The sequence below is a fragment of the Muntiacus reevesi genome, unplaced genomic scaffold (genome assembly GCF_963930625.1).
Source record: "Muntiacus reevesi unplaced genomic scaffold, mMunRee1.1 SCAFFOLD_38, whole genome shotgun sequence".
NCBI lineage: Eukaryota > Metazoa > Chordata > Mammalia > Artiodactyla > Cervidae > Muntiacus > Muntiacus reevesi.
Window position 1 is genome coordinate 634,831 of NW_027077841.1, and position 15,115 is coordinate 649,945.

The window sequence follows — 15,115 nt, forward strand, 5'->3', positions numbered from 1 at the left end:
TTTGTGGGGCTTTCCCTCCAGTCACATCTTCAGGGGAAATTCTTAGTGATAAATGACCTCCAAGCAAGTGTGTGACACTCAGGAAGCAGAATGTTGGGAAAACAATGTTCCTTCAAGGAAAGACAGGCATCAGCAGAGAATGAATTTTCAGTCCTTTATCTATCAAGAATTGTCTAGATTTCTAAGATGTGAGACCTCCAGTCTTACCCTGAGGACCTAACTTGCAGAGTCAGGGCAGTGTGTTTCCCTGCACTAACCCAGGCTTTTAACCACCTTCCTACATCATCCCAGAACTGCCCATGAGGAAACAGGCTGCAGGAATGTGTTCAGACTGCAGGGTGCCATGCTGTTGTTACCCAGGTGAGGTGACATTCCATTGCAAATAGGCCATCAGCAGCACTTGCGAGCTGCCTTCTTGCTTCTGAAATCCCAAAGGTGGGTCAAAAGTGACCACTGTTAGAAATTAAAAAAAAAAAAAAAAGCAATTTTATGGATTTTCTAGCAGTTGCAAATTTGACCATCAAGTTCCGGTATCCACTGTCAGACTCAGGAGGTGTCTCTGCTGTATCTACCCATATTTCACAAAGACCTAGGCTCACTGGCTGCTCTGATAGAGAAAATGTGATGGAACAGATGTTTGGATCTTGGATTGCCTTACCCTGTGAGTGTAGAGGACATCCTTACTGTCACAACATCACAAGAAATTGCTACTGAAAAATGACCTGCAAGCAAACGGTTTCAAGCAATGTGTGACTCTCAGTTCACAGAATACTGGGAAAGTACTGTTTCTTCGAGGAAGGAAGGGTATCAACAGAGAGTGTGTTTTCAGGCCTCTATCTATGAAGAACTGTCTTGATTCTAACAAGAGCCCTCCAGCCTTCCCAGAGAACGGAACTTCCAGAGTCAGGGCAGTGTCTTCCTTGCCCTTTTAATGCTTTGTAAACATATTCCTAGGTCACACTGGGACTGTCCATGAGGACACAGACTGTGGGCGTGTGTCTGAGTATACAGAAGGGCCATTATGTGCTTACTTAGATAAAGTGACATTCCACTGGAAATAGGCCCATGACTAGGAGTGGTGATCTCCTTGCTTGCTTCAGAAATCCCAAAGGGTGAACCAAAGTTATTGCTCTTCAAAGTAAGAAAACAGCAATTAGATGGATTTTCAAGCAGGTGCCAGGCCACAGAGTTTTAGGACAAACCGAAAGAGAAATGTGAATTGTGCCACCAGTTCCAGTATCCAGGTTCACACTTAGGATGTGGTCCTGCAGTATACACGATTTTCCAGACAGACCTAGGCTCTCTGGATCACTCCTAGAGACAAAATGTGATGCAACAGAAGTTTGGATGTTGGTTTGCCTTTTCCAGTGAGTGTGGGGGCCTTCCCTAAGGTTACACTGTCAGAGGAAGTTTCTACTGAAAAATGACCTCCAAAGAGCGTTCTCAAGCAGTGTGTGATCCCCAGCACAGAGAATGCAGGGAAAAGTATGTTTCTTCAAGGAAGAAAAGGCATCAACAGAGAGTGTGTTATTAGGCCTATATCTATTAGTAACTGTCTAGAATCTAACATTGACCTCCAGGCTTGTCCAGGGGACCTAACTACCAGAGTCAAGGCACTATTTTTCCTACACCTTCCAAGCCTCCCAAAGACATCCTAGCTCATATAGGGATGGCCCATGAGGAAACAGACTGTAGGAGAGTGTCTGAGATTGTATGGTACCAATACTGTGCTTACCTAGATGAGATGACATTCCTCTGGGAATGGGCCAGAGGGTAGGAGTGGTGAGTCGCCTGCTTGATTCAGAAATCCCAAAGGATGGACCAAAGCTATCATTGTCAGAAGGAAGAAAACAGCAATTGGATGGATTTCCAAGCAGTTGCAAGGCCGTAGCATTTTCCCAAATCAAGAGAAAAAATATTATTTTTGCCCCAAAAATCCGGTATCCATGTCCAGACTCAGGATGTCTCCATGCAGTATCCACAAAGTTTCCAGACAGAACTAGTCTCAGTGGATCGATCCTACTGAGAAAATGTGATGGAACAGACGTTTGAATGCTAATTTGTCTTTCTCTAAAAATGGAGAGTGTGGCATCCCCATGGTCACACCATCAGGGGAAAGTGCTACTGAAAAATGACCTCCATGCCAGCATATTCAAGCCGTGTGTGTCTCTCTGCAAACAAAATGTTTGGAAAGTTATGTTCCTTCAAGAAAAGAAATGCATCAACAGAGAGTGCTTTCAGCCCTCTATCTATCAGGAGCTCTCTACATTCTAAGTCGTGAGACCTTCAGTCTTTCTTAGGGATCCTAACACCCAGAGTCAGGGCAGTGTGTTTCCATGAACTTTTCAAGCCTTGTAAACACTTTCCAAGTATATACTGGGACTGCTCCTGAAGAAACAGGCTGCACGAGTGTATCCGAGTGTGTTGGGCAGCATACTGTGCTTACCTGCATGAGGTGCCAGTACAATGGAAATCAGTTAGTGGCTGGAGTGGTGAGCAACCTGCTTGCTTCAGAAATTCCAAAGGGTGGACAAATCTATCACTGTCAAAAGTAAGAAAACAGCAATTGGATGGATTTTCAAGGATTTGCTACACTGCACCATTTTAGAACCAATGTGGTCCCAAAATGAGTGTGGGAGATGAAAATGAGAATTTTGCCACCAAGTTCATATATACAAGTTCACACTCATGATGTGTCCCCACAATACCCACGAATTCTCCAGACAGACCTAGGCTCACTTGATCGCACCTAAAGACAAAATGTTATGGAGTACACGTTTGGATGTTGGTTTGCCTTTCCCAGTGAGTGTGGGAGCCTTCCCTACCATTGCACCTTCAGGGGAATTTTCTACTGACCAATGGCCTACAAGCAAGTGTTTTCAAGCACCGTGTGACTCTCAGCACACAGAATGTTGGGAAAGCTATGTTTCTTCGAGGACGGAAAGGCATCCATACGGAGTGTATTTTTAGGCCTCTATCTATCAGGAACTGTCTAGAACTCAAGGCATGAGACTTCAAGGCTTTCCCAGGGTCCTAACTTCCAGAGTTAGGGTACTGTGTTTCCCTGCACCTTCCAAGGCTTTAAACACATTCCTTATTCAAACTGGGCCTGCCCATGAGGAAACAGGATGCAGGAGTATGTCTGAGAGGGCTGGGTGCCATACAGTGCTTAACTAGATGAAGTGACATTACACTGGAAATGGGCCAGCAGATAGGAGTAGTGAGCCGCCTGCTTGCTTTAGAAACCTCAAAGGTTTGACCAATGTTATCACTGTCATTATTAGGAAGAGACCAATTGGATGAATCTTCAGGCAGTTGCTAAGGCCGCACTCTTTTAGATCCAACCGACAAAATTTGCTAATTTTGCCAACAGATTCAAGGATGCAGATTCACACTCAGTATGTGTCCCTGTAGTATCCAAGAATTTTCCAGACAGGCAGAGGATCATTGGATCTCTCCTAAAGAGAAAACTTTATAGAATAGACATTTGGTTGGTTGTTTTCTTTTTCCTGTGAGTTTGGGGGTCTTCCCTACAGTAACACAGTCATGGGAAATTGTTACTGAAAAATCACCTTCAAGCAAGGATTTTCAACCAGTGTGTTACTCTCATCACACAGAAATCTGGGATAACTATGTTACTTAAATGCATGAAAGACATAAAAGTGGGTGTTTTTCAGGCATCTATCTGTCAGGAACTATCTAAAGTCTAAGATGTGAGAACTCCAGGTTTGCACACAGGGCCTAATTTCCAAAGTCATAGCCAGTATATTTCATTGCACTTTCAGAGCCTTATGAACACATTCCTGGCTCCTATTGGGTCTGATTCAGAGGAAACTGGCTGTGAAATTATCTAAGATTGCTGAGAGCCATACTGTTGTTACCTAGATTATTTGACATTTTAATGGAAATGATCCAGCTCGATGGGGTTGCAAGCCACCTGCTTGTGTCAGAAACCTGAAAGATTTGACCAAACCTATTGATGTCAGAAGTAGGAAAATATCAATTGGATGGATTTTCAGGCAGCTGCCAGCGCACATCCTGTTAGTGCCAAAAGAGAGACAATGCTAATTTTGCCAAGAAGGTCAAATATTCAGGTTCACAGTCAGTATGTTTCCCTTGCAGTATCCAAGAAATTTCCAGAGAGACCTGGGGCCATTGGATCCTTCTGACAGAGAAAAATTGATGGAAGAGACATTTTGATGTTTGCTTGCTTTTCCCTGTGAGTGTGGGAGCCTTCCCTAGTGTAACACACGTGAGGGGAAATTTTTACTTAAAAATGACTTCCAGGCAAGGGTTTCCACTTAGCGGGTTACTCTCAGCAAACAGAATGCTGGGACACCTGTGTTCACTCGTGGAATGAGCGGCAATGAATAGGGTGCTTTTCAGGCATCTCTCTATCCATGACTGCTGTCTGGATTCTAAGATGTGAGAAGACCACGCTTCCACAGATGCCCTCAATTCCAGAGACACAGCCAGTAAGTTTCCCTGAACTTTCCATGGTTCATGAGCACAGTACTCTATCTTACTGGGACACACCATGAGGAGAGAGTCTGGAGGAGTGTGTCTGACACAGCTGAGTGCCATACTGTTTCTAAGTAGTTTAATTGGCATTCCAATGGAAATGATCTTGCCACAAGGAGTTGCACGCTGCCTGCTTGCTTCAGCAATTCCAGTGTTTTGACCAAAGCTATTGCTGTCGTTAGTGGGAAAAGAGCAAGTGTACTGATTTTCAAGGAGTTGCTAAACCCCAGCCTACTGTGGCCAACACAGAGAAAATTCTAATTTGCCAACAAGGTCCAGAATCCAGGTTCACACTGAGCATGTGTCCAAGCACTATCCAAGAATTTTCCAGACAGACTTAGGATCACTGGATCCCTCCTACAGGGGACTTCATGGAACAGATGTTTTGACATTTGTTTACTTTTCTCTGTCAGTGTGGGGGCATTTCCCATGGTAACACAGGGGAGGGGAAATTGTTACTTCAAAATGACTTCCAGGCAAGAATTTCCAAGCAGTCTGTCACTCTCAGCAAACATAATGCTGTGAAATCTGTGTTTCTTTGAGGAATGAAAGGCAAAAAATAAAAAGGAGTGTATTTCAGACATCTATCAGAAACTGTCTAGATTCTAAAATGTTAAAACTCCAGATTTGCACAGAGCACCTAATTTTCAGAGTCACAGCCAGTATGTTTGCTCACATTTCTGATACTAGCGAACCCATTCCTAGGTCATCCTGGGACTGTCTATGAAGAAACAGGCTGTAGGAGTGTGTCTGAGAGTGCTGAATGCCATCGAGTCTGGTTACCTAATGAGTTTACCTGCCATTGGAAATGATCCAGTGGCAAGGAATTGAAAGTCCCATGTTTGCTGCAGAAATCCAAGAGGTCTGACCAAAGATATTGCTGTCACAAGTAAGAAAACAGCAATTGGATGGATCTTCAGGCAGTTGCTACTCTGCACCATTTTAGGACCACCTGAAAGAAAATGCTGATTTAGCCAACAAGGTCCAGGATCCAGCTTCACACTCAGTATGTGTCCATGCACTACCCAAGCATTTTCCAGACAGACCTAGGATCACTGGATCTCTCCTACAGAGAAAACCTGATGGAACAAACGTTTGGATGCTAGTTTGCTTTTTCCCTGTGAGTGTGGGACCGTCCTGACTGTAACACAGTCAGGGGAAGTTCTTACTGAAAAATGAAGTCCAAGCAAGCATTTTAGAGCAGTGAGTTACTCTCAGCACATGGAATGCTAGGAAATCCATGTTCCTTTGATGAAAGAAAAACATAAAAGTAGAGTGTTTTTCATGCATCTGTCTATCAGGAACTGTCTAGATTGTAAGATGTCAGAACTCCAGGTTTGCACAGAGACCCTAATTTCCAGTCATAGCCAGTGTATTTTCCTGCACTTTCTGAGCCTTTTGAACACATTCCTAGCTCATATTGGGTCTGTCCCTCAAGAAAAAGGCTTAGGAAATTATATCTAAATGTGTTGAGTGTCATAATGTTGTTACCTTGATTAGTTGACAATCTATTGGAAATGATCCTGCCACAAGGTGTTGCAAGCTGCCTGTTTGCATAGAAATAGAAATAATTTGACCAAACTTATTTATGTTGTAAATAGGAAATTGTCAATTGGATGGATTCTCAGGTAGCTGTCAGCCCACACCCTTTTAATGCCAACAGAGAGAAAAGGTGAGTTTTGCCAACAAGGTTCAATATCCAGTTTCACACTCAGTATGTGTCCCTGCAGTGTCCAAGACTTTTCCAAACAGATCTAGGATCACTAGATCTCTCCTGCAGAGAAAACTTGATGGAACTTTTACTCTGAAGCAGGGTCAGTCTTGTTGAGGTGACTCCTTCCCCAAGGCCACAACTGGGAGTCCTCACACCAAGGCCATAGAAGTGGGCCCCAGAACCAAGGTCACCTGTGAATCGGACTGGGCCCCCTTTGCAACTGTTGCCAAAAGCACCTGATCATCGCTAATGAGCTTCCTGACTCCCTACCAGGCAAGGATGCCCACTCCAGTAAACACCCTATGGTACCCCACCCAATCACCTAATATCAACCTTCCAGTAGGAATTTTCTTTGCCTTGAAACTGTAAAAATTGGCTCTTAACACAGGAAATCAGTCAACTTTCCCTAGTCTGTCAGGTGGTTGGCCCCCTGAGCCCACAGTGCCCACTTTATCTCTGCTCTTTGTTCTTAATACAAACTCACTCCCTTCTGAAATGCTCTATGTCTGAACATTCTTTTCCAACTCGTACTCAGACGGCCTCAACAAGCCTCCCATCACCAGAGCCACTTTCCTAGATCACACTCACCACTTGCTTGTCCACTCCCAACTCAGAGCAGAAAGGCCCCCTCAGCCTGGTCCTTCCCTCTCACTTCCCGTGCCTGGTCGCCAGGGGCTCACACCGTCCCTGGGCAGGCTGTCTTCTGTGTCCTGCAGAGGCCTCTGTGGTGTCAGGTGAAGAAACAAGAGACACCCATGAAACCTCCCACCCCAGCACAGCAACCAGTACCCACCTACTGAACTCTTCACTCTGGATGGGCCTGGGGGTGTTTCAGGGAACGTCCCCCAACATGTCCTTGTTCTCATCTAATTCCAGCACTGCCCACGTGAGAGTCACTAAGCTAATCTGTGATAACTGCACAGAGAGAATACTTGTTCACTCGCCCCTCCCAGGATACATGGTTCTTATGGGCAGGTGCCTCCCAGGATATGGGGCTTACCTGGGCAGGTATCCTGCAGGGCTCAGCACCCAGGAGCTGTTCACAGAGCCCTCACTGCAAAGAGCCCCCAGCTCCTCTGTTGGACAGATCTGACCTTGAGACCCTCAGAGGAGGACCTGAGGTAACATACAGCAGCTTCAGGATAGTCTTGTGACCTTGGGCTTCACTGGTTGCAGCCTCCTTCCAGCAGGTTTTCCAGAGGGTCCCATAGCACCTGGGCACTGAGTCTGTCTCCACCCACCACCCATCCTCTCCCTGACCCCTGGGTCCCTCTCATTAGAAGAAGGCCTTCCTGAAATTCTCTCCCACTTATAGGTCAGATAAGAAGATGAGAAAACAAGTCAGAGCAGCAGCCCCATATCCATCCTGACCCAAAGGACCCACACCTGTTCCTGGAACCCTGGCCAGGACAACGAGGCCCATTTTCTGAAACCACAAGCCCAGGTGGGCAGATTGGCTGACCTGACTGGCCTGCCCTTTGGATGTGTGCCTGGGTTGAGGTCTATATAAACCCCCTCAAGTGCCTGCAGCTGTACCTGATGCTGTCTTTCTGCTTAGATCTTGCAGGGTTGGCTTGATAAGAGAGAGTGAGGGCCCATAGTGTTTCGGGGGATTGGGTCTGTGTTGGGCTCTGCTGGACCTTCTGCAGGAGGTGCTAAGCTGTCACTTCCTAAGGATAGGCTGTGTCACCTGTTCCTGCTGTTGGAAATCTTCTCAGGCAGAAATGAGGAAGCAAGAAAACAGGCAATGGGAGCAGCACAGGAGGAGTAACTCAGGTAGGAAAGTGCAAAGCTTCCAGATCACCCAGGCCAGGACCATTCTGCCTGACCTACAGGAGCCACGTCAGTAAGCATGCTGTCGCTGGAGTGGCTCCACTTTTCTCCAGCCTGTGAGGTCTTTGCACATATTCAAGTGTTTTATCTATGAAGGGTGGATGAGGTTCAGGAATGGCTAGCCTGGGGGTCAGCCAGCATTTACTTAGAGATGACTCCGTGTAGTCTCCCAGCTTCCCACTGAGGTCCCTCCTTGGGAGGGGAGGGGGTGGGGTATGTGCAAGGGCTGCTGGCTGGCTACACATGAGTAAGTCCCCATCCCTGACCATCTTCAGAATTGCTCATCCCTGAAGCAAGTGCCCTAATTGGGCTTTCACCTGTGCAACTGGTGGCTTCTTAATTAGCAATGTGGCCATTGATATTAAATGTCCTCCATCAAGACTGAGATGTTACACCACATGTACTGGTGTAAGAACCTGGGAAGGCGTGTGCACCCAGTACCCCTAGGCACAGGCTTCAGACTTGACCCCTCAACATTCTGGAGCCCAGCCACTGCTTTAGCATTTCTGAGGGTCCAGAGCTGATTTTAAGGGTTCTGTAATCCACCCTTCATCTGCTTTAATGAGACCCACATTTCTAGGATCTTACAGAGCAGGGTCTGTGTGGCTGCTCTGTGGCTTCTCTAACATGATCACATGCTGGGTGGTTTAAAACAACAGGAGTTCATCCTCTCTCAGTCCTGGAGACCAGACACCGGAAATCAAGGTGGCACAGGGCTGAGGTCCCTCCAGAGGCTCCAGGACAGGATCATTCCTGCCTTTTCCAACTTCAGGGGCTCCAGGGATCCCTGGGCTTGTGGCCCCCTCCCTCCCATCTCTGCCTCTGCCTTTAAGAGGCTTCCCCTTTGTGTCCTCTTTCGTCTCTTTGAAGGAGTCTGTCAGTTGGATTGAAGGTCACCCTAACCCTAGATGACCTTACCTTGCTATCCTTAACTACATCTACAAAGACTCTTTTCCCAGATACGGCCCTGTTCTGGGGGGACACATCTTTGGTGGCCACCATTTACCCCATTCTCTCTCTGTCAAATAACCCTCATTTTAGGAGATCACCACATTCCCATAAAGACGGGCACAGAGAGCGGCCACACACATGGAGAGAATGAGGCCCTTGGAGTCACCTGGAACGGATGAAGACCTGGCTTCATCAGGTGAGGGGAATCACAGGGAGGAGAGGAGGATGGTCTTGTTTAGGCTTCAAAAAGACCACGTTGGGGTGGGATGTGAGATGCACAATGGGGGCGGGGAGCTTCATCAGGGCCTGAGGGGGAGGTTAGGCTTGGGCCAGGGCCATGGGTATAGAGGGGACTTAGTGTGGGGGTTGGTCATACACCCAGAAGGAAGAGCTCACAGTCACTGGGGCACAAGGACCTGGGAACCTGGGAGGGCTTCATCTTTCTGAACCTGAAGAGGAAACGTTAAAATTTTACATCACCTCCTGCTCCTTCTGCCTCTGTAACTCAGCTTGCTCCTTGCAAAGTCTGGATCATGTAGGTCACGCAATCTCAGAAAGTGGGGACTTAGAATACTCGGAGCTGGAGCTTATCTCCCTTGTCCTTGCCCTGGCCCCTGCAAACCTTCTTGATCATGCCTATTCATGATAATGAAGAGCCCGCCCCCCTGACACTCTCCTCACCCCAGGGGGAACTCCCCACTCTGCTGGAGCACCTGGCTGTTGGTGGCCACTGACAGCACTCTGGTCTCCTCAGGACCCAGCTTCAGGATACTCTGAGGTTCAGGTCAGGCAGATGGAATCTGGTCTTCTCAGAACCCACTGGGGCTTCAGTTTGGGGGCATTGTGGGGTTTAGTTCAGGTTGATGGAATCTGGTCTCCTCAGGACCTGCTGGGTGTTCAGCTTTGGGACATTGTGGGGTTCAGTTCAGGCTGACAGGAGATGGGTCACCACAAGACCCATGTGGTTTCAGCTTTGGGGCATTGTGGGGTTCAATTCAGGCTGATAGAATTTGATCTCCTCAGGACCTTATGGGGGTTCAGCTTTGTGACATTGTGGGGTTCAGTTCAGGCTGACAGGAGATGGGTCACCACAGGATCCATTGTATTTTGGCTTTGGGGCATTATGGGGTTTAGTTTTGGCTGATGGAATCTAGTTTCCTCAGGACCCATGATCTCCTCAGAACCCATTGGTGCTTCAGCTTTGGGACATTGTGGGGTTCAGTTGAGTCTGACGGGAGTCTGGTTTCCTCAAGATTCCTGCAACGATGTGCTGCTGAAAGAAAAAGTGAGGAAAATTGGGAAGAAGCTTCTGTGTGTGGCTGTTGCTGAAAGTCTGTCTTAAGAGGACCCAAGACTGTTAGGGCTTGATGTGGAAAGTTGTGGGATTTTAGTCAGTTTTTGTCTGTAGTATAAGATGGTGTCCTATATTGTTCCTTGGTGTGTGGTTTCCATTTTTCCCAGCACGGTTTATTGAGGGGGGTGGGGGGGACTGTCCTTTCCCGCATATATATTTTTAGTTCCTTTCTTGTAAATTAATTACCATGCAACTGTAGGTTTACTTCTGAGCTCTCTTGACTATTTCTGTGCCAATTCCACACGTCTTCTGGTGACTTTAGGTACATACTCTAGATTGAAGTCAGGGATAGACATGCCACCAGCCTGTTCTGCTTTCTCAGGATCCCTTTGGCTCTTCTGGTTCCTTTGTGGCTCCACACAGATGTAAAGATTGCTTTTGTTTCTGTGAAAAATGTCATTGAAATGTTGGCAGTGATTGCATGAATGTGTACGTTGCTTTGTTTAGAATGGATATTTTAATGGTATTTTCACCCATAAGCATGGGATATCTTTTTACTTGTATCCATTTAGTTTCTTTGATCATTGTCTTGTAGTTTTTAGCTTTCAGGTCTTTCAAGTCCTTGGTTAGATTTCTAGTTATGTGGGGGAGGGGATGCAATTGTAAAAGGAATTATTTTCTTAATTTCTCTTTCTGATAGTTCATTATTAGTGTAGAGAATCACAAATGATCTTGCAGTTCTGCTGACTTTCTTTTTTCTTTTTTTTGGCCCCACAGCTCGACATGTTGGATCTTAGTTCTCTGACCAAGGATCAAACCTGTACCCCCTGCAGTGGAAGTCTTAACTACTGGACTGCCAGGCAAGTCTGTGAATTCGCTTTTTAGTTCTGACAGTTGCTTTGGTGTAGTGTTATGTGGAAAACTAGAATTAAGACATCTAATAGTTTCAGTTCCATCTGGTCATCCACAGCACCCAGGGCATGGTGTCTACTAATATACTCTTCCTATGGTGCCTTTTAATACCATGTGGACTAGTACAAGGCAATTAGCATCAAACTACTTTAGCTGAATTTAGTTAGGTTAACTCTTGGCCTCTATTGCAATGTTCGATGTCATCTCTGATTTTCTAGCATGTGACTTACATGGCTGTATTGAAAAGTAACTTACTTTCTAGTAAAATTTCAAACGTGTCTACTTTAAATAGTGGTACAAAGTTTTCTACATTCACACCAAATACCGCAATGTGTTTTACCCAAAACATGGTCACTTTCCCAGGGAACCAGCCCACAACCCCAAAATGGGGGATAATTATGGTTTCCACATTACAATCCTATCCATAGGACCAGTTCAACTTTCATCAGCTGCCCAAGCTTTGTGCAACTGTCTTTCTTCATTCTAATGCAGTTTTCTTTTTCTGGAGCCATCACTGGGGCTTTCCCTCATGTTAAAAACCTTCATGGATTTAAAGTGACAAGATGACTATGATCTGGGTGGCTTTTCAGTGTGGTTTCTTTCACTGAGAATGTTTTTAGTGCTTTTCCATGTTGTGCCATGTGTCATTTTTTTCACTGTGCTTACAAACATATAACAACATTTATTATTTGAGTCATTTTAAGTATGAACTTCTATAGCATTAACTGCACTCTCATTGTAAAAATTTCCCCACCATTCATCTCCAGAATCTTTCCCTTTTCCTGAAGTGACACTGTAACCATTAAATACTCATAACCCCCAATCCCTGGCCATCTTACTCTACTTGGAATTTGTCTTATATGGATATCTCATACTAGTGGAATCATAGAACATTTTTCCTTTTGTGTCAGGCTTGTTTCACTTCACCTAATGACTTGAAGTTTCATCTACATTATAGCATGTATGAGTTACCTTGTTTTTAAAGGTTGAATCAGATCCCACTGTGTATATACTACATCGTGCTTATCCAGTCATCTGTTGAACACTTGTGCTGCTGCCACCTTTTGGTTACTATGAATAATGCTGCTATGAATATGGGGTTTGAATATCTGTTTCAGTATTTGGTTTTAAATATCTTGAGTGTATAACCTGGACCGGAATTGATGGATTCTATGTTAACTCTGTGTTTAAGTTTTTGTAAAGCCCCCTACTATTTTCTGAAGCTGTGGCATTATTTTACTATATTCCTTTATATGGCAGAGTAATGCATCTCATGGATGGAACTGCCCTATTTGCTCTTCCATTCACTTGTTGGTGGACATTTTCATTGTTTTTAACTTGGATTATCAAGAACACTGCTGCTGTAAATATTGGTGTACAAGTATATATTTGAGCACCTCTTTTAAATTCTTTGGATGTATATCTAGGAGTGGAGTTACCAAAACATATGATATTTCAGTTCAGTCACTCACTCATGTCCGACTCTTTGTGACCCCGTGGACTGCAGCACACCAGGCTCCCCTATCCATCACCAACTCCCAGAGCTTGCTCAAACTCATGTCTATTGAGTTGGTGATGCCATCAACCATCTCATCCTCTGTTATCCCCTTCTGCTCCTGCCTTCAATCTTTCCCAGCATCAGGGTCTTTTCCAATGAGTCAGTTCTTCACATTAGGTGGCCAAAGTATTGCAGTTTCAGCTTCAGCATCAGTCCTTCCAATGAATAGTCAGGGTTGATTTCCCTTAGGATTGACTTGTTGGATCTCCTTGCAGTCCAAGTGATGCTCAAGAGTCTTCTCCAACACCACAGTTCCAAAGCATCACTTCTTCGGTGCTCAGTTTTCTTTGTAGTCCAGCTGTAACGTCTATACATGACTATTGGAACAACCATAGCTTTGAGTACATGGACCTTTGTTGGTAATGTCTCTGCTTTCTAATATGCTGTCTAGGTTGGTCATAACTTTTATTCCAAGGAGCAGGTGTCTTTTAATTTCATGGCTGCAGTCACCATCTTCAGTGATTTTTGAGCCCCCCCCCCCCACAATAAATTCTGTCACCATTTCCATTGTTTTCCTATCTATTTGCCATGAAGTGATGGGGCCAGATGCCATGATCTTAGTTTTCTGAATACTGATTTTTAAGCCAACTTTTTCACTCTCCTCTTTCACTTTCATCAAGAGACTCTTTAGTTCTTCTTTGCTTTCTGCCATAAGAGTGGTGTCCTCTGTGTATCTGAAATTATTGATATTTCTCCTGGCAATTTTGATTCCAGCTTGTGCCTCATCCAGACCCGAGATTTCACATGATATACTCTGCATATAAGTTAAATAAGCAGGGTGCTGTACTCCTTTCCTGATTTGGAACCAGTCCATTGTTCCATGTCTAGTTCTAATTGTTGCTTCTTCACCTGCATACAGATTTCTCAGGAGGCAGGTAAGGCAGTCTGGTATTCCCATACCTTTCAGAATTTTCCACAGTTTGTGGTGATCTGCAGAGTCAAAGGCTTTGGCATTGTTAACAAAGCAGAAGTAAATATTTTTCTGGATGTTTTTCTCTCTTGCTCTTTCAGTGATGCAACAGGTGTTGGCAATTTGATCTCTGGTCCCTCTGTCTTTTCTAAATCCAGCTTGAACATCTAGAAATTCATGGTTCACTTACTGTTGAAGCCTGGCTTGGAGAAATTTGATCATTACTTTGTTAACATGTGAGATGAGTGCAACTGTGTGGCAGTTGGAACATTCTTTGGCTTTGCCTTTCTTTGGGATTGGAATGAAAACTGACCTTTTCCAGTCCTGTGGCCACTACTGAGTGATATAATTACATTTTTATGTTTTCGAGAAAATGCTTGTTTTGGACACATTGATTGCACCATTTTACCTCTCCACAAGTAAAGTTTTGCGTTTCAATTTCGTACATTTTCGCCAACATTTGTTATTTGTCTTTATTGTTGATTTTCCTCACGTCCATCCTGAGTGCCTTATTAAGGAGGAAGTCATAATGCAGGACCCACATTTGAGGAGAGGAGAGTTAGCTTCATATACTTGATGGACAGCTGAGTCTGTATCAATTATTTAGAATCTTTCTGTGTGAGATTTTTATTCAACATTACTCATAAAACCTAATTTTTACTTTTTACCAGTTTGGACACCTGAAAATTATTTTAAACTTTTGGGAGCTTCCCTGGTGGCTCAGCCTGTAAAAGCATATGCTTGCAATGCAGGATACCTGGGTTCAATCCCTGGGTGGGGAAGATCCCCTGGAGAAGGAAATGGCAACCCACTCCAGTACTCTTGCCTGGAAAATTTCATGAATGGAGGCGCCTCATAGCTTACAGTCCATGGGGTTGCAAAGAGTCAGACACGACTGAGCAACTTCACTTTCACTTTCTTTTGGCTATAATCCAGCCAATTAGACTGCTTAGTTCATTCTAGCTTTGGCTATTGAGAGCTTTTTCCATACTCTCCTGCTTTTATTTTACATAATTCAGCTTTTATGGGGCTTTTTGGTCCTTCTTTCTCACATTTTAAGATTATGCTGCTTTACATATTTATTGTCTCAGTCCTAGTATCAGACACATATTTAAAGAGTCCTTGTCCCTTTTTGTTAGAGCATATTAATAAAAACTTGTATGTGGGAACTTAATAATCTCAGCAGACAATGCATGGAAATACACATGCATGTATCCAGACTATGCATACAGACGGTTATGAAGATTTTCACATGGAGTTATATGTTTCTGCATTAGGCTAAAGATAGTTTATAATGATGTCTCCAACCTGATCTCTTATGACACAGGTATTATAACCTTCTCCTTTTGTCTGCCTGTAACTTCCCACTCCAATGGTAAGAAACCTGGCTTCCACTACTCATCACTTATCAAATTCAGGGCT